Source organism: Anomalospiza imberbis, chromosome 3 (genome assembly GCF_031753505.1).
Source record: "Anomalospiza imberbis isolate Cuckoo-Finch-1a 21T00152 chromosome 3, ASM3175350v1, whole genome shotgun sequence".
NCBI lineage: Eukaryota > Metazoa > Chordata > Aves > Passeriformes > Viduidae > Anomalospiza > Anomalospiza imberbis.
Window position 1 is genome coordinate 46,102,887 of NC_089683.1, and position 19,867 is coordinate 46,122,753.

At 35.8% G+C, this 19,867-nt stretch overlaps 1 protein-coding gene and 1 long non-coding RNA gene across 5 annotated transcripts in view; one reads left to right on the forward strand and one right to left on the reverse strand.

Moving 5' to 3' along the window:
- The window catches only part of WASF1 (WASP family member 1), an 87,040-nt gene that overhangs the window by 53,145 nt on the left and 14,028 nt on the right, over positions 1-19,867 (reverse strand). The window lies entirely within an intron of this gene.
- LOC137470660 (uncharacterized) lies at positions 6,998-9,337 on the forward strand. Its single transcript, XR_010997185.1, has 2 exons — positions 6,998-8,225; positions 9,160-9,337. It is a non-coding gene; the product is annotated as an uncharacterized lncRNA (long non-coding RNA).

Consider the following 19,867-nt stretch of genomic DNA (forward strand, 5'->3'; position numbering starts at 1 on the left):
GTAGCACAAATGTCCAGCCATGATTTCTAAACAGCCTTTGCTGGAAGCTGGACACATAAGCATCATGATGGCTTTATCTCAAGGCCTGGAATTGGCACAGTTTTCAAAGACTATGGAAGTTTTTACCAGAAACTCTTAGACACTAGTGGCAGCTAATTAGATTTTTCAGATTTTTCAGTTGTTCAGATCACTCTCTTGACTTTGGCAATCTGACTCCCACACAAAGTCAAAGCTGGGAAGGTATTTCTGAGTAGAATAGCTATGCAGAATACATGCTTTCCCTGTTCTTACTCTTACCCAGCTCCATAGACAGGTTTTTTCCTCCATTTTGCTTGGCTCTGCACAGCTCTTAAACAGCACTTCACATATCTGTTTTTCTGGAAATTCACCCTTTGGTTCTGTAAATTTTATTAAGTTGGATATTTTACATGTATTTTTCCTAACATTAGTGATTTTTTTCCCCCTAACATTAATGTTACTCTACATTAACAACTGGAAAAATAATGCATTGTGTGAAAAGATATTTTCTAGTCCAGAAATAATTTCCAGTATAAAACATAAATCTATCACCTCAAAAATTATCTGTGATTTATCATTGTAATTAATTTTATGTGTAATGCAGTGATGACAGGAAATGTCAATAATAACTTTTTTAGCACCGTACTTCCTTAAATACTTTTTTAACATACGATGAACATAAAGATTATTATATACTCATGCTCAATCAGTCTCTAAAATGTTCAAGTTCCATTTATTTTTAATACACTTACTCTAATCTCCCCTGCCCTACTGGATTATCCCACAGCAAGGCATATCTCAACAAAATCGTATGCTTTCAAGACTTCTGACAATTTCTGTGCTTACTTCTACCTTAACTCAGGGTTATACATATATTGTATGTAGAATTGTATATAAAGAGATTTCTACCACCTCTCTTTCTCCTCACAAAGAGAAACATATTTACTATCACAGGCAAAAGCAACTTTTCATCATTAATGAATTTTTAAAGCCTATGAAAACAAAACAATGTAGGATAATAAAAGCTGTACAACAGTGTATAACTATAGGGCATTCTCCAGTTCTACAACACAGAATACATATACTCATAGAAAAGCAAGAATACAGACAGAGACACAGACACACACACAAGAAAAACCAACTGAAAGACAGATTGCTTGTCACAATACAGGGATATGCTTGTGAATTTAAGCCATTAATACACAAGATAGGTTTGAGAGTTTTCTGCCACTCACACTTTTCTAGAATTCTAGAGCTTTGTCTATACTTGAATTATAAAAAAACCCAAAGAAACCAAACAAGATCACACACCCAAAACAAGCAACCCTAAACTATTATTCACTTTACTTCCCAAAGTTCAATCCTGTTAGTGTTTAGGTTCTTTTACAGGTGAGTGCCAACACACTTTGCTAGTAGGAAGTAAAAACAGCTTCAATCATTCACTTATCACTCCATCTATTAACACCATTTCTCAGTGGTAGTACTAGATTTGAAACAAAAAAACAAACCACCAACCAAATGTAGATCAAGGCACAGAGAAAATATTTTTAATTTGGGACTCGTGCAGGCATACCCTGTGAAAATAAATCTGCCTTAATCCTCTTGCCTGAAAAAAACTGAAAATTCTTTCCAAGCACTTTAAAAATGCAGTCTCTTTAATAACTTTAAACTGCATTAGCAGTGAAAGCAGCACTGTGCAATGAACATTTCAACCAGTCTATCTTCAGTATTCTCTGTATATTTACAAGATTCATGAAAAAGGAATAGAAGTTTACATCTGATAAGATGTTTCTACAGATAAAGTTAACTTTTGTCAAGGAAGCTACTCCTTCCACAGACATGCTGGAAGCTTTCTGCAGAGCAACTTTCCAAATAATTCCAGCAAAGAAACACCAGCTGACTCCGAGGAGGAAAGACAATGGATATTATGAAGATAATCTCTCCTAGAAGCAAGATCCAAGGGACACAGTTTGCTAAAGAACTTTGTTGTTCTTAAGGCCTAAACTTATTTTAAGGCTACAGAAGTGGCATTTCGTCACATGTTTGAACAACTGAGAACACAGAATGATCTCGCAATAATAAAGATAACACAAGAAGTGTTATCTTTATTACAATAAAATATCTTCAATTAGAATAATTTATCTTTATTTGAGACAAGCTCAGAATTTTTAATCAAACCATTCCAACAATCCTGGGCAACATATGTATTTGGAAAGAGTTTTGACGAAATTCTGGACTTGATCATATACTTCTCACTATCAACTAATAATATATAGTGAACCAAGACCAGAATATATAGTGAACTAGCAATGATAATGATTTTTTCCAACACAAACAATGTATCTCTCTCTTGATTTTTCATGGCACTCTTCAACCTGACTCCAGTGGAATAAGTACTTTCAAGAAAAGGGACTTACTATTAATGGTGCATGTACCTTACAGCACCTTCTGGAGTACAGTCCTCGAGTTGTACTTAACCCAACACAGAGCTGAAGTTTTAGATTGTGGTTTCCATTGCCAGTGGTCTACTTAACACCAAAAAACCCCACTACAACAAAACAGGTCAGGAATCTATCTTAAAATGTGGATTCTGAACACTGATACAGAAAGATCACCTACCTTAATTAGCTGACTATAGACAGATGCACCAACAGAAAAAAAGATTCACAATTATAAAAGGCCATTTCACCCTTTCCTCAGGTGATGTTATGAAGACAAAAAGTGATTACAAGCCGAGTCTAAAGAACTGAGTTGCAGTTACATAACCTTAAAGGTAAATAAATATTAGAATTTGTGAAGCAAAAAAACTCTACCATTTTTAAGCCTTCTTGAAATGAATAGACTTTAGCAAAGAAGTATTTCCTTTCCTCTTAAAGTTGTTCCCATCAACAGAAGGCAACAGCATCAGTCACACTCCACTTACTCTCTTCTGTTGCTGATACTCATGCTTGTCTAAAATTTTTCTAATACAGTATTATTTATCAGCATAACCTGAAGGGTAGGTCAATGGACCACTTTACAAGCAAGCTGCCAATTCTGCTAAACAAAATTTTTAAAACAGGCACAGACACCAGAACTGTAGTCATGAATAGCCACAAAATTCTTAGTGTGATTACTGTTATCATGCTAAGCAGCCAGAATAAAACCAAGTAAAACAGTTAAACTGTATTTTTTAAAAGTCAAGGAAATATACAAGGGTTTTGTTAAAAAAAAAAGTTTTAAATGTCACAGCTAAATTAGCAGATATAAACCAGCTTTTCAAATTGCTAGTTTAAAGAAAAATGAGTTGAAATACTAACCTTGCCATAGAATTTACTACACAAATAATGAAAGAGAGAAGGCTGTATGGGTTTTTTTTTAAAGTTATTATGTAATGCACTTACTCAATATTGCAATACAGTCCCTAAACTGGTTTAGATTGAGGTTATCAGCTCAATTCTATTAACATAATGTCATGATGAAAATCAGGAAAGAAAAATTTATAATGTACATCTTTTTAAGACCCACTCTATGAAATAAGATACATTTACCATGTCACCCACAAATATGAAAGATGCATTCCAGAGAATAAATACTGAAGTTTGCTTTTGGCACCTTTATAGAAAATTAATTACTTTTCTTCCTGCTCTCCTTTTAGCAAAGGAGAGCTGAACACTTCAGGTAGCCAACATAGGTACTATTTAAATATAAAGAAAATTTATATGATGTGAGATCCCAAATATCATATAAAAATAAAATCTCACGGCCTGTTACAATGACTGAAAATAAACCTCTCAATGAGAAATGAGAGCTCACAGATTCCTAACCTGTGAAAATCCCAATCCTACAAAGTATCTAAAAAAGAATGTTTTTGGAGTTCTACCCTATCAAAATAATTTGCAAAATGGGACCAGAAGTCAAATGGATGTCAACATATTAAAGACAGAAGAAATTTTAAAAAATAACAAATCCTGTAATTAATAGTCTATGTTTTGCACATACAAGACATTAATGGCAAGGCAATGAGTTTTGTTTCGGTGTTAAAAAAATGGCAGTGGGAAGATTGTACTCAGGGGTTCTGAGGTCCTAGGTAGCACGAGTTCTCATTGATTTTTACCTTCTACCTGAAGGATGACTAGTCTGCAATTTTGCTGTATTTTATCAGAGTTATCCCAAGCCTCCATGGTTAGGTCCACTGGGGGTTGTTTTTGCTTTGTTTCATGTACTTTTTGCCGGGGGGGGTGGTCTGTGGAGATTGTTTGGGGTTTCAGTTTTGTTGGTTATTTTTATGGGGTTTTTTTCCCATTTAGTTTTGTTTATTTGTCTGTTGTTTGGGGTTTTTTCCTCCTCCAAAAAGAGCTTTTTAACATCGTTATTTGTTGTGCAGAACCCTTCTTTCCACTATTTTAAGGTCTTTCACAGAAAAATAGTGGCATGCTCTCAAAATATCCAGCTCAGGATCCTCTTTTTTTTCCCCACTAAAATACTGCATGGGGGACAGGAGGGTTGGGAGTTCAGAAGGTGCTGAAGGATCATCTGTACTTTACACCTCAGCGGGTCTGTACATTTCAGTCCATAACACAGAACTTTATTAAAGCCCTAGAAGCAAGATCAAACAAAACCATGCCGACATTTCCACCAGTGGTCCCAGCCACGTTGTAGGTATTTATTACAGGGAACAATGTCATCTTCTTCCTACTATGCATAGCTCTCAGCTGCTCATCTCTTCTTCCAATCTTTGAGCACAGTAAATTGAAAATCAGAACTGAAAGAAAAATCAGAACTGAAACAAATAAAACACCTTAGTAGAGAAAGGCAAAATCCATGTATTTCAAATAATTATGCTTCTCTAAGGAATTTCAATCAACTAAAAATCCAGCCATTAATCTAGAATTAAATAACTCATTCAGGCTGAATCAGTATGAGTTTTATATCTACTACTCTGTGAGTATAAAAATCAGAAACACAACTATTGCCTTTGGACTAGGCAGGAGTTCAGCTTTTTCACAGTAGATTACCTCTCCTTACAAACCTACAACACTGTCAGTACAGGGGCACCATAAAAATTCTTAATTTCTGTATTAGTGTCTGTTTAGAAAAAATTTTGAAACCCCCCCCAGCATTGCAGGTAAATGACATATAACTATTCACATTTTATGTGCTGAAGTAGGTGCTGAAGTATGTACATCCTACTCTTCCTCTCTCTGCCTTCCAATCCTACCACTGCATATAAATGCAACTGAAGTGCTTCGTGCAACACAAAACAGTAGTTTCCTTGTACATGTAATTTTGCCCACTTCAGGTCTTCAACTCATTTGCTGAGTTTCAAAAGAAGTAAAACAACACTGATTTAAAAATTAATTTAGTTTTCAGATTCCTCCATTACTATATTTAATGGAGAGTAAAGTGAAACCACTTTTACTGGAACATAAATTATTCTTCCAAGCAGCTGGTAAGTTTAGCTTCCTTATGGCCCCAGATGATGCCAAACGAATATCTAAGTATTTCACTTGATATTATTAAAAGGGAGAGAATATATTTACAATCTGTTTAAACAACAGTTTGAGATGATGTTTTTTTCATTTCCTTTTCATTTTTTAGAGTAATGTAACCCTTTATTAGAATAAGAAGTTTCAGAAACACTTTTGGTGGGGACAGAAAATGGAAAGGAAAGAAGGGTATTATTTGTTGTTGGTGTTTTTTGTTGGTTTGTTTGGGGGGGGGGATAATTTTCTTTTTTTTTTTTTTACTACAACAGCTTCTATTAATCTGTCATGAGAACAATAAATGTGATATATGTGATATAAGATAAAATTATTTCATTTCCCTTTGCCCGTATCCTTATAACCCATTGGTTTGGGTTTGTTAATAATAAATTCAATTAATATCTCTAACTCTAATCTGTTTTTCCCATGACAATATTTGGTCAATGATCTCTTCCAGCTCTTAAGTCATGAATCCTTCATTAATTTTTCTCTCACCTGTCCAGCTGCAGAGAAAAGTAAGAGAGAGGCTTTGGTGGGTGCCTGGCATCCAGCCAGGGTCACATCCATACTTCTCTCTTTATCCTTCTCTCATGTATTCTTTTTTTTTTTTTTTTTTTTTTTTTTTTGAGTAACTGTTTCTTCTCTGCATTTCAATTCTGTTTTGGCAGTTGCGATCTCTGACTCTCTAACTCTTCCTTCTGCCAGTCACCAAAAAGCTATGTGTTGCTTGGTGAAGAGATTGCATTACTTCACCCAGAGTGCCAGAGGCACAGAAAATAGGCTTAGGTCTGTGATCTGTCACAAGAACTTCTGCAGCCAACATTAGAACTAAGACAAAAAAGTAGAAAGGAAAACTGCATCATTTTTTGAAGACACCTGTTGCTTTCCCATGGGCAACATTTTCTGTGTATATACATGAAGATCTTACCTTCCTAAAACACACCATTTTTTTCCATGTTCTGCATCTGTTTAAACTAGGCTCAAAACCTTAAGATAAACAAATATTTGGCACAATTGACTAAAGTTGCATTTACCAAAGTTATTTATATATTTATTTTTATTGTACTGAATGATTCTTCATGATCCCTGTTTTGCTTATTGAGATAAAAAGATAAGTAATTCCTAAATACCCTTAATTACTGAGATGGGGAGAATAAATCTTGACTTTACATAACCCGACAGAATTCTACATAATTTATGGCATTTCAAATGTATTTTAGCAACTGTTACTGCTATTACATATCACACAGAAATCAGAATTGTATGCTATATATAGAGGAACACGTGCCAAGACATACAAACTGTGCTTTTGAAGATTTCAATCAAGCCACTGACTGTACTTGTCTGAAACTAAAGTAGGCATAACTATAATTAGTTGTAAATGTGAAAAATATTTTTTCAGTCTTTCACTTCAAAACCATATGTACTAATATGATACATGAATTACAGTAAAACAAATAAATTTAGACCAATGTGCAAGTGTGTGCGTAACTACACACTGGGTCACTCAATGAAATAATTATAATTTCATCAGCTGCATGGCTTTATGTCAGCTTCTGAAAACACAGAATCCTAAAATGCATGCAACCTGAAGCCACCCACCATTCCAGAAGATGATATGCTGCAACATAATTTTCAGCGTTACCTCCTTCCTCCTGCCTTCCCCCTCCTCCCGCCCATTTTCTAAGGGAAGAAAAGATACAGAACAGAGGAGTGAGGACAACCTTCCATGATAATCAGCATTAAAAAAAAGCATAAGAATTCCACATGCTATAACTTTTCAGAGATATGAAAAGCTATGAAAATGTATCATTATCTCATGATATATTCAATGTGACACTAGCTACAGCAAAAACAAGTTAGCAGCTAACATGAAGGGATTTGATTACTCATTACAGCTCATTCACTGCAGAGAATCATGAAAATGGATCAGCACAGAGGTAAATGATCCTTACCCCAATGAAAATTCTCCATGTTATTGCTGAGGAAAAGAGTGCAGTAGAACTTAGGTACTTTTGTTGCATAAACTTCCACCTGCTCTATAAAAGGAAAAGAGTTACTAATCCAGACATTATTTTATACGTGTTGACCACAGACTCTTCACTGTTGATCTGCAAGCATCCAGGTAAACTCAGGCTTCTTTTTAACCAGAATCTTCTTTTGCTGCACTGTCTCCACATTATGATACCTGCTGATACAACAAGTTGCTCTTTGTATGTGTACAGTGGCAGGAATCCTCAGCTGCAGAAATTCCAAACACAGGGATAGGAGGTATGTCACCACATGCATTATGACAGCTCCTCAAAGTACTGCAGCTACCGGAGGGTAAGTTGCTTGGATCACATCATCATTCTGAACTCACTGACAGCAACTAGCAAGAATCCTTATTCATTTGACCTCATGTTTGATGAACACAAGGATCTAAAATTCACAGGAAGGCACAGAATCACAGAGACATTTATTTGGAGGGACCACCAGAGATCATCTAGGCCAAGCTGCCATTCAAGTGGAGATTATTACCAGCATTAAGCAGGACAGCCTTGGTTTTGATCCATCATGGTCTAGAAACCTGCAAGTATGAAGATTACAATCTCTCTGAGCAAACTGTTCCAGTGCTACTCCATTTCTCCTAGATTGTTTCTAGAAGGTCTAAGAAAGACCACATGTTTGAAGGTTCAAAGATCAGTTCCATAGAAAGCAAGTCAGAAGAACTTTGGCCAATAAATCATAGAATCAACGCAGGTGAAAAAGACCTCTGAAGATCATCTAGACCAAGTTATGTTGCTCCAGGCCTTATCAGTCGTGTTTTGAGTATCTCACAAATAGGAAGTCCACAATGTCCTGGCAATCTTTTCCAGTGTTTAACTAGACCCACAAAGAGAAAGTTTTTTCTTATGTTTAAATGGAATTTCCTGTGTTTCAGTTTGTGCCCAATGCCTCTTGTCATGTCACTGGGCACCACTGAGAAGATCCTGGCTCCATCTTCTTTACTGTTTTCTGTCAGGCATTTATACACACTGATGAGGTTCCTCTGAGCCTTCTTTCCTCTAGGCTAAACCTCAGCTCCTCGAGACAATCCCTGTGTTACAAATGCTCCAATCCCTTAAATCCTTTTGTGGCCTTTCACTCCAATACACTTCTGTCTCTTCCAAACACTTGAATGCGACTGTTACACTCCTTTCTAGATCCAAATGTTAAAATAAATAAAACCATTAAAAAACACATCTAGGCAATTACAGAAAGAAAAAATCCACCAAAATTTGTCACCCTCACAGAGTCTAAACTTCCAGAAACTTTTATTGACGCTAGAATTAAATTAACATCTTCATGTATTCAATATTCAGAGACTTTTAATGGCATCACAGTGCTAATCTCATGCTCATTGGGTAATGACTGCTAATAGTGCATGCATCAAGCAAGCGTAGTGCATGCTTTATAATTCCACAGAAAGCCTTCAGTAATTTTTTACATTCATGAAAAGCAGCTAGAATTAATTTCCCTAGAGAAGCAAGGAAAGAAATCTACCTTTAGTAATTTCAAGTAAACTTCAGCTATGCATTAGGGGAAAAAAAACCTGAGATCACAAAACATACAAAATGCATGCAGTTTTCTATTCTGTAAGCACAACATCTCTGTGTACAAACTAAACAATTTCACATATTTGCTACCATTACAGCTCTGCAGCTCTGAATAACACCGACCATTGTGGTATCTTCTGCTGGCTTAGAATTTATTATGCTAAGAATATAAATGCAAGCAGACAGACAAATTCACTCTGCTTCAGGGATATAGATGCTATTCAAGCTCATAAATGAAGAAACGTAGCAATAAAGATTAATGATCCAATCCTGCAAGATTATGTAACCTTCAAATGCATTTCAATGCAAGTCAAGATAAAACAATTCATTACAAGTTTATTTTCTAAATACCATCCCATGCACAGAAAACCCTCAAAAATCCTAATTCTCTACCCTGCTTGCAAGATTGCAGACTAGGAAACAAGATTCAACATTGTTCTTGCCAATAATTTTCAACTCTACATAGTATGTAGTTGGTTAGATCCAAACACTGAGAGAAAAGCAGGATCACTAGAATGCTTTCAGCCTCACAGGAGCACCACCATTTCCTGAATGAGGTAATTCAAGATACACATGCAAACTACTATCCCAATGTGCTTGACAGCTAGTCCACACTCTGTTTAGGACTTTGCAAAAGCAGCAGGGGAAAAGGGGCTGCAGATAACCAAAGTGCTCTGCATCTGCAGCCTGCCCTTTACTGGCACCTGTCTCTCCCTCCCTCCATATAAGAGATGCACATCCAGTCCTGTAACGCTCCAGAAGATGGAGACAGATTGGCTGCCTAACATCAGCATAGTGTTGATGGTTCTGAGAAATGATTACAATTGGGAGCACACTACATCAATTGCTCTGGGGCCATTTCTGGTTGCTGCCTTACTGATATACACAAGGAATCTCTGTTGGTACTTTTACTGTACCACACATATACAATTAGCAACAGTTCCATCAGAAATATACAGATCTCATGTTCTAAAAGTGAGCACATGACAAGAAAGGGCCTGTGAGAAACATCCCCCATAGCTGAAGTTATATGGCTCATATAGAAAACATGGAGAGAAGCTTGTTTGAGAAAAACAGAGCTCCTGTACAGCTAAAGGAATTGGTCTTACAAATCAGACTAAAAGCTATATCTTACAGAAAGAGATCACTTCTGGTAATTTCATTTCAAATTTGTAGCCTACCTCCCTTAAGACTTTTGTCAGTAAGCAAACTGTCCATTCAGATGACCACTGCTGACTGGTAACATCTTTGACTTTCATTAGTGAAACACCAAAATAATGCTCCCTGCATGCTCTTTAGTCTCTCTCTTTATTTCCATTGAAACTGTAGACTATAATAACAGTATCTGTTTCTGTCATGAAAAAAGAACCAACCAAACCACACCGCAGACACAACACAGTAAGAGCCCCTTCCCTCAATTATAACTAAACTAGCTTGTAAAATTTCAGCTTTAGTACCAAAGAATCTTTAGAGATATATGATGTTTATGTCAGCATTGTTCTGTAAGCTACAACTTTGCAAATGTGTAAAATTAAATTTTGAAATTAAATTCTGAATGCCAAAAAATGAAAAATAAGAATTTTGAAGTTAAGGAGTCAGCAGACTTGGCTCTAACTCCAAGCTTCTCACATTGTGTTAATTTTAAGCAGTCCACAAAGATTCTCCATTCCTTTAGCTTTTCCTTATGAAAGAAAACATATACTTCCAATGTTTCTCACATGTTTTACTAAATCCAATTAAGTCTTGAAGTACATAAATACCTTTAAACAAAGGATACTGAATAAACAGAACTCATAGAAGACCAAACTGCAATACAAACTGCAGAAATATTTACAGCAAAGTAAACATTCAGATTGTAGTGGTTTTGTGTTTTTCTTTATAAAATACTTGTGATATAAAAGTTGTTGACATTTTCTATATGTTATTTTAAAAAGTATACATTTCTTTCTCTATGTTAGTATAAAAAATACTCTGCTCCTTTACATATACAAAAAAGCCCAAATCTTGGAACCCAATTTCCATAAATATCCAGTATCTCTCTGCAGCAGCTGCTTATATGTATCAAAAGCTACCCTCAAAATTATGCTGCCCACACATAAGGATTACTCACTTAAACCAGAAGGAGGAACTTTAAAATAAGGGTAAACAATATCTTTATACCAAAAGAAATTGAAAGAAAAAACCCAAAGAGTCAAAGTTAAAAATCACGCTTGTGGTCATAGCCAGGGAATTTCAGCTTCTATTTCCTAACTGATCATCAAAGAAAATGGACCGTGGCCTGCATGCTTGTGTGCTGGGTACCAAAGATATTAGTGTACATCAGGTTTCCCACCAAAAGGATTTTTCTGTTCAAAAGGTCTTGAGTTTCTGTGAAGAATAATTCATGACAGCAACAGATTTGCAATCACAAAACATTTGACTCAGAATTAGTTCATTTTCATGGTTTAAGCTTAAAAATTTCAATTCATACATGCATGCACATCTCCCATTACAGTGCCCAGCTGTCATGCACTGCAGCAGTTGTTTTCTTTGTGCTCAAAAAAAAAAAAATTCCTAATCTACATCCTTCTCCACTGCATGAGCTTTGGAATGTTTTTTATAGAGCTATACCAGTCCCTCAGATGATCTTTCACTATTCATATATGAACATCCCTATTTGCACATACCTTAATGTTTAAATATTAAAAGTATCTACCTTTTTTCTTTTTATTTTGTGTGTATTTATATACATATCTTACTTTTTAATGTATTTGAAAGTACTTTTATATTTAAAAAGATTTTATGTTCCACATTCCCAACCCCCAAACATCAATTCATAGCAATTCCTTCTTGTGCAAAATATTGGAGACAGAAAAAAATTGAAAGAATTGTATATGCTCAAAGCTTGTGTTTGCTTTTGCCGTGGTAATTATTATATTTCATATACAGACAACAAAACTAAATTAATACCAAACAACCATATAACATAGCTTCCCCTACGCACAATATGAAAGTGAATCACTTGTACCTTCACAATAACACTGACCACTTAGTGTACTTTCCATGCACTGGAACTTACATGGTGAAAAAAAATGTAAATTAACTTGACATCCAGGGATTTCCTGCAACATCCAGATCAGGAATAGGTCACATTTTCTCATCTATGTATCTAACTGAAGTGCTCATCTGGTGCCATATCAAAAGGCAAAATTGTTTTTCTTTTTGCCTGTACTCTTATCCCCACTCTGCTTATTTTTAGCAGTCACTTTTGCTCTTCTCCTGATGCCACTTCAGGTTTCATCAAATTATTTTTGCTAACAAGAACACTGGTACCTAGGAAAAGATATCTCTCTCCCCCAAACTCTGAACATTGGTGTGGTATTAAGTAACAAAAAAAAAATGGGCAAGATGATCTGAAATCCCTATACTACAGCAATCTTTGATCTGTCTCAGAGATTTCCATAATTTGCTTTGGCTGCTAAGCAACAAATTAAATATGATTTGTTATATTTAAATGCATTATTCCTCCTACTGCTCCTCTGACTGAAAAAACTCAGTTATAATAATGTTGGCACAGAGCAATAGTCTTGAGCAAAGGACCTGCATTTCAACAGGTGTACTCATTGTGAGCCAAAGAATATATATTTGTTTGCCCTGCAGTAAAAATGATGAAATACAGGGAACGTAACATCCTATAATCTATTTCCAGAGTCACTATTGTTTGGATTGTCATCATACCTACAGGGATTACAAATTTGCCTGAATTAGTCAGCTCATGGCAAAATAATAGGTAAGATAAACATAAGATGGATAAGTAACTCCAGCTGGGGGGGGGGTCTCTGTTTGAGATCAACTAGTTTATTGGGAATTCAGCACTCCATTCTGAGATTTTACACATGCGGACGCTACATTTCCACCTGAGAAAGTCAACTGAACAAAACCAAGTTTAATATCCATCAAAAATACCCCCGCTCAGAAACCAGAAACATAACACTAGTCTTTTGATTCTAATATGCTACTACTGTAACAAAACACACAGAGAAAAAAAATTAATGTGGAGTTCCAGTAAAAGCATAGTGAAATCACAACAGACCTTTATTTTCAAATTTACGTGCACCATAAATTCATGGAATCACAGAATGGTTTGGATTGGTCTGCCTTTTTACAGAAAATTTTCCACTAGACCAGGCTGCTCAAAGCCCCATCCAACCTGGCTTTAAAAACTCCCAAGGAGGGGGCATACACACCTTCTCCAGAAAACCTGTATCAGTGCCTCACCACTTTCACAGTGAAGAATTTCTTCCTAATAACTAATCTAAACCCACCCTCTTTCAATTTGAAGCCATTTCCCCTTTTCCTGTCACCACATGCCCTTGTAAAAAGTCCATCTCCAGCTCTCTTGCAGCCCCCTTTAGGTACTGGAAGGTGCTGTAAGCTCTCTCTGACACCTTTTCTACTCCAGACTGAACAACCCCAGCTGTCTCAGCCTGTCTCCATCAGAAAGCCAGTCCCCTCAGATCATCTTCATGGCCTCATCTGGACTTCTTCCAACAGGTCCATGTCCTTCCTATGTTAGGGCAAGTGCAGAGCTGGATGCAGTGCTCCACATGGGTCTCAGGAGAGCAGAGCAGAAGGGCAGAATCACCTCCCTTGACCTTATGGCCATGCTGCTTGGGATGAGCCCAGGACAGAGCTGGCTCTCTGGGCTCTGAGCACACATTGCTGGGTCATGCTGAGCTTCTCTTCCACCAACTCCCCAAGCCCTTCTCCTCAGGGCTGCTCTCGAATGAATCACTGTTCAGCCTGTATGGATTGGCATTGCCCCAACCCAGGTGCAAGACCCTGCACTTGGCCTTGCTGAACTTCGTAAATATGAGAAAGTTTCTCAGAAGGCAAGAGAAGAGACCAGTTATATCTATACATCTTCCATTTAAAACACAAAATAAAGTACTCTTAAAGACAGAGAATAACCTTTGATTTTGGAGAAGGAAAGGAACATCCAGCTTTCTTTCACATCCTTAAAGTGACTATGTTAAATGTGAATTGAAAGCAGGCAACAGCATTTGGTGTGTGGGCAGGAGGTTTGCTTTGCTACTACCAGTGTTTGTCATACGTCTACCAAATATAAGCACTTTTGGTCCTAATCTTGCAGTATTAGTTGGTAAAACAGTAACAAAACAATCAGAACCACAGGAAAGTTTTATTTGTAACATCTTAGTGTCTGATTTTGAGACCAAAATGCTCCTGCATTCTTTATCTCAGTCACAGTAACTTTCTGTGCACACATTATTCAAATTATTCTTTATTATCTATGTCATTACCAGATGAACATTAGCCTGTAGTAACACCTTTGCGAGGAAGATTTTCTTTATTTATCTACATCATTATGATGGATGACTTTAATTTCAGCTGCAATATTAAGGAAAAATAAACTACTAGATTAGGTTGTCAGAAAATGTCTTTTAAAATTTCCATGAACAAAAGATTAACAAAATTAATTTCTTCACACACAGATCTATCAGACCTCATTCCTCCACTCTCTGTTCAAATTGTATCTTCAAAAGAAATACTTAAAATGATAAAAGGTTTATCTCATAAGAGTTTGATCTTATTATTTATGTAAAATAATCCCAATTTTAACTATATTAATCAAAACAAATTATGATGACAAATATATTTGAAATACATGGGTATAAAGCAGGTTTTATTGCAAATATTCACAATGTGCCTTTAATGTCATTTTTGATATATCTGTTCATTTTTCTGCATCTGAAAGTTGCTGGTATTCAGATCCCCAAAAAGGAAGTATTTATTTGTCTATAAAAAAGATTCAACACGTACTATATGGATAGACAGTCTTTACTGGGATGACATCCTCAAAGGCCAGCAGAGAATAACACTGAGTTAAAGTGATTGTATAACCACTGCTGGGACTACTACTAAGAAATTCCAGAATTTTCAACACTATACAACTGTTCAGTAGAAATAACTTCTCATCACTGCAAAGATGAAAATCAAAAGAGACGTATTCCTTTTCTTGGTAATTTACAAGTTTGGAAATTTAGCTTTCTTCTCTAAGACACAAATCTAAGGAAGTCCTTTGGGGACTGGGCCTTCAAGATGTTCAGGACCATTTTTCTTTCACATTTCCAAGTCCTTGACTCCCGAATCAGCTTTAAATTATCACAGATTGTAAGAAGTTGTGGACATATAATTCTGATCCTGTTTGGCATGGAAAAAAAAACCCACAAAAACCTAGACAAACAAAACCTAAACAAAATCTCATACCCAAACTTGCTGTAAAATAGTGGAAGGAATGACATGGAGTTATTTGAGGAATGAGTCAGCTGAAACAGTGCAAGTACAAGGAGATAGGGCTAACAGCTGGCAGCCCTGCTGAGAAGGACCCGAGGGTTGCAACAGACCCAGACCCTCAGCTGAAGACAAGCCATCAAAGCCTTTTCATCACAAATAAGGCAAATGGCACATGGCTGTATTAGGAAGAAAAAGAACAAACCAGAAACAAGAACAAACAAAAGAAAAATTACCATTCTGCCTCTAACTCAGTACTAGCAGGGAAAACCTAGAATACCAGTTTTGGGGTTCCAGATTCAAAATGACTATTAGGAAATTGGACAAGGCTCTCCTGCATGGTAAAGGGCTAAGAACTGCTAAGGGATTAAAAGAATAGGGAAAGGCATATATGGAAAAATTAACCAAGTTTTCCTAGTGTTATGATAATTTTCTTAGAATTGTAGGACTATCTCCTCCTTACAGTTGTTTCAATACAAAATAAAACAAAGGAAGACTGGAATTACTACTAAAATAAAATGTGTCCCATCAGCTGAGGTATATAACATATGAAGAAATGGTCTGAATTAAATGAGTCCTGATGATGCACTAAAAGAATACTTTCTGAGAAGAATGTAATGCAAAATAAACTCCCTGCCCTCCCTCCCCTCCCCCAGCACTACTTTAATGTTTTATTTTAAACTATGCATTTATTTCTTCTGGAAAAATAAACAATTACAGATGTCTGTCTGACATGGCATCAGATTACTGATAAACTAACTTATGCATGCAAACTGCTCATTAGATTTTAGAATAATCTTTTTCTACCATGTTACAGAACTGACAGCATAAAATCTTATTTCATTTGAACAGTCACTGTTATTGCCTATTTTATTTCAAACTCCCTCATCCCCAAGTTCATTAATAAAGTTTCCCCATCGATAATGTCACATTTACAATTAAGAAGGTAATTGTAAGTATTCACAGATTAGGGTGTCTCCAGTTTGAAATAACATATTTACAAGAATTATTTTCCTCTGAAAAAGTCCTAGTTTAAGAAGAATAAGGACCAGTTACAGCTGAGATTTTAGAAAGAATGTTTGTGTAGAATACTCATCACCATTATTTCTGACAAAAGCCCAGCTGTAAAGTCCAGTTCCAAATCTACACAGATGCCTTATTTTCTAACTCTGCTGGTTTAAAATTAAGCAGTGATGAGAATGTAAAAGACAGCTTCTGTCTTTAAAGAGAAACTTCAGGAATTCCCTGCAGCCACTCAGCTTTCCCTGCTTCTTTTTATAAGGAGCCTGATTCTATTGAAATAAATTATAAAGCCTCCTTGATTTCACAAGTGCTGAAATAGATTTGACAAGATTTCTTGGAAAAGTTTTGCATAAATCTGCAATGAATACTTTGGTAATAATTTAATAACCACTTTTTAAGTAGTACAGATAGAAATCCTGAAGTTTCTACCCCTGTTTCTACTTCAAGCATGCAGGTAAAATTTTCTGAAAAGAAGAGAGCTTTAATCCAAGCAAAATATAATCCAGAAAAAAAAAACCCACAAAAAACAAAAAGACCTTGGATGAGTACCCAATCCTGCTTACTCTAAGACCATGCAACTGCTGGGTGCCTTGAATGCAAGAACAATCAGCAGGGACTGCTTAATGAAATCAGTACCTCAAGAAGTTCTTGACAATCTATATTTTAACAAGCACATTTCTGAAAATCAATGAGCCTTATAGACATTAAAATAATAATATTGTATATATATATTACAATTAAAACATATACACATAAAATCCGTATTTTTTTCAAAATACAGATATAGAAGCAAAACAGACAGGTTTTCTGCCTCAAGTTCAGTGTCCACAGTGCAAGCATTATATACAACATATTAACCTAAGTTAGTCAGAAAGTTTCAGACTGCATAATGTTCTTAAAACCAGACACTGCTGAGGCTTTGTGTAGATTGTTAACATAAGGCACTGAAGCCTCATACCCACACTTAAATAACTGGCTCTGCAAAAGCTTGTGTTGCTATCTTTAAGGAAAAAAGCATCTGTCAGGAAGTAAGATGAAAACCTAACAGATATTCTAAGACTATAGGATGAATGATAATGGCTAACAAGATACTAGACTGACTGGCTAGAAGTTCTTCAAATAAAACAAATTTGCTTATAAATAAGCTCTACTAATACCTACAAGCCTTTCAGTTCTGCATAGGGTTTCAAGCCTCCAGCTGCAGTTTAATCTAGTTTTGTATCCCATAACCCTCTTCCCTCACATTTTTGTAAGATTGTAAATTCAGGTGGTTTCATTTTCCTAAATAAGACCCTGATTTAGGAAGGATCTGCATTTTGATGCTCTGCATCCTTAATATTTTTGTTACCTTTCTCTGCTTTCTTTTCTCCTTCCACTTTGTTTTCAATCATATTTTCCACTGATTATATATAGTTGCATACAGGATTTTGTTTCCCATAAAGAAGGCTATTTTCCTTTCCCTAACTGCTGTTCTCTATTTCTTCTCAAATGTACATATCTGCATGCTTGAGCTCTCTTCCAAAGCTCCTTCACCTCTGCTTTTTCCTAAATTGTTTATCAACACACCACATTTACCTTCCTTTCCCCCTTTTCCAGCTCCCAGATTAATTTTCTCCTTATAGCATATCTTCTATCCTTCAATTCCTCTCCACTCTTTCAGCTTCCTTCACAGTGCAAACAATCTACATATATATAAATCTACATATATATACATTTAATACATCATTAAAGAAAACCTTGAGAATTTTACTACCAATTTCAAAAGGGTGGGGGCTTTAAATAATGTATGAGAAAAATTGGCAGTATTAAAACTTAATTTTCCTAGGGAGAAATCACATCGAAGCCTCCATTACCCATCAAATTCAGTAAGCATTCGAAAAAAATCACTAATGCTTGTTTTTTTCTATTCCATCTGACTCCTCCCTACTGCTTCACCAATCTTAACCCAATGATTAAACTTCTGTGCTTTCACAGATAATGTCATATATTGATCCCACTCATCCATATGTCTTGCAGCTTCATCACACCAGGATGTGATCACAGACAACTATGGATATCTTAATTCTCATTACATGCTGAAGGGAACCAAAAAATCTTTCTCTTTTTCACACTTGGCAGACTGACCGCAAAAGGGGTTTCTTCACGTCTGCTGAACATTTGTCATGTTTAGCTTTTATCCAAGGAGGGACAGAAATTAAGTAGATAGAACTCACTTTCAAAACAAAACAAAATGTGAAATTAGTGGATTCAAATTATGACTGTGTTCTTGTTTCAGCCTTGTAGATGAAAGAGAGGGGGCATTTTGCTAATGCATACTTAGCCACAAGTTTTCACTCACCTCTTACTTAGTTGCTTTTTTTTTCTTCATAGTACTACTCATCTAATTTCTTGCCAAAAACTAGGCTTGAGAAAAGAACTTTGAAATCTCCCCAACTCATCCCCACCCAAAGCCCATCTAAGTAGTTGCATTAACACAAGAGGCCCCTAAACCAAACTTTTTCTTCTTGCGGCAAAACTTCTCTATCTTTATTCTGTAACCGGAAAGAAAAGGAATACGACAAAGTTTCGATTCTGACTTTCCACTTTGACATTTTCTAGTAACTACCAATGGGAATAAACCAAATTCATTGAGAAGCAGAAAAATATAAAGCTTCCTTTTTCAGGAAAATTATTTATTCTATGTAAAAAGCACAAGTTTATCAAAAGAGCCAGGATTTCACTTGAACATAGCAACTGGCATAGAAGAACAAACCAAGTAAAGAGGTTATTTTGCACACCATCTTAGCAGATTTCAATACTGTATTTTATTTTGCTAAATCTGGCTTATTACAAAAAGCTGTAATATTTTTTAAAAATGGTTTCCTGAGATGTCCACATAAATTGTGTTATAATGGTGATTTAGTAATATCCAGAAATGAGACTATTATTGCAGACAACAACACTCAAGGCTTCCTTTAATTTGGTGGCAGAGTTTTTAAGACTCAGTTGGGAACCTGAGCAAATCTTTTCCAGAACATAACTGCCAACATGATCCTGAGGCTGCTCACTGTTCTTGTTAGTAATTTCCTATATTTTTCCAAATCCTATTTTTCACCTTTTAAACCTCATTTGTAGTTATTGGTTTCTTCCAGTCTTGAGACAATAATAAGATGAAACCAAATAGTTTTCTTCCTTAATAACACTGCTGACCAGCTGTTAAAGACAGCAGAGAAGCTCTAAAAGTTCTGTTTGGCTTTCATTATAACAATTATAAATGCTACGAGATGTTACATGACATTTATATTTCTTACAGTTGTGAATGGTCATAAAGCAATCCTTTAGGATTTCACATACAAATCACCTATCACTGAAGATGACTAGTCTGACCTTGTGCATCTTTATTTTAATAAAACTCTTCCAATAAAAAAAAAGACTCAGGATTGTGGTTTTATTTTGTTCTCTCCAAATACAGTTCTGTCTACAATGAAAGCATAAACAAATATTTTAAACAGT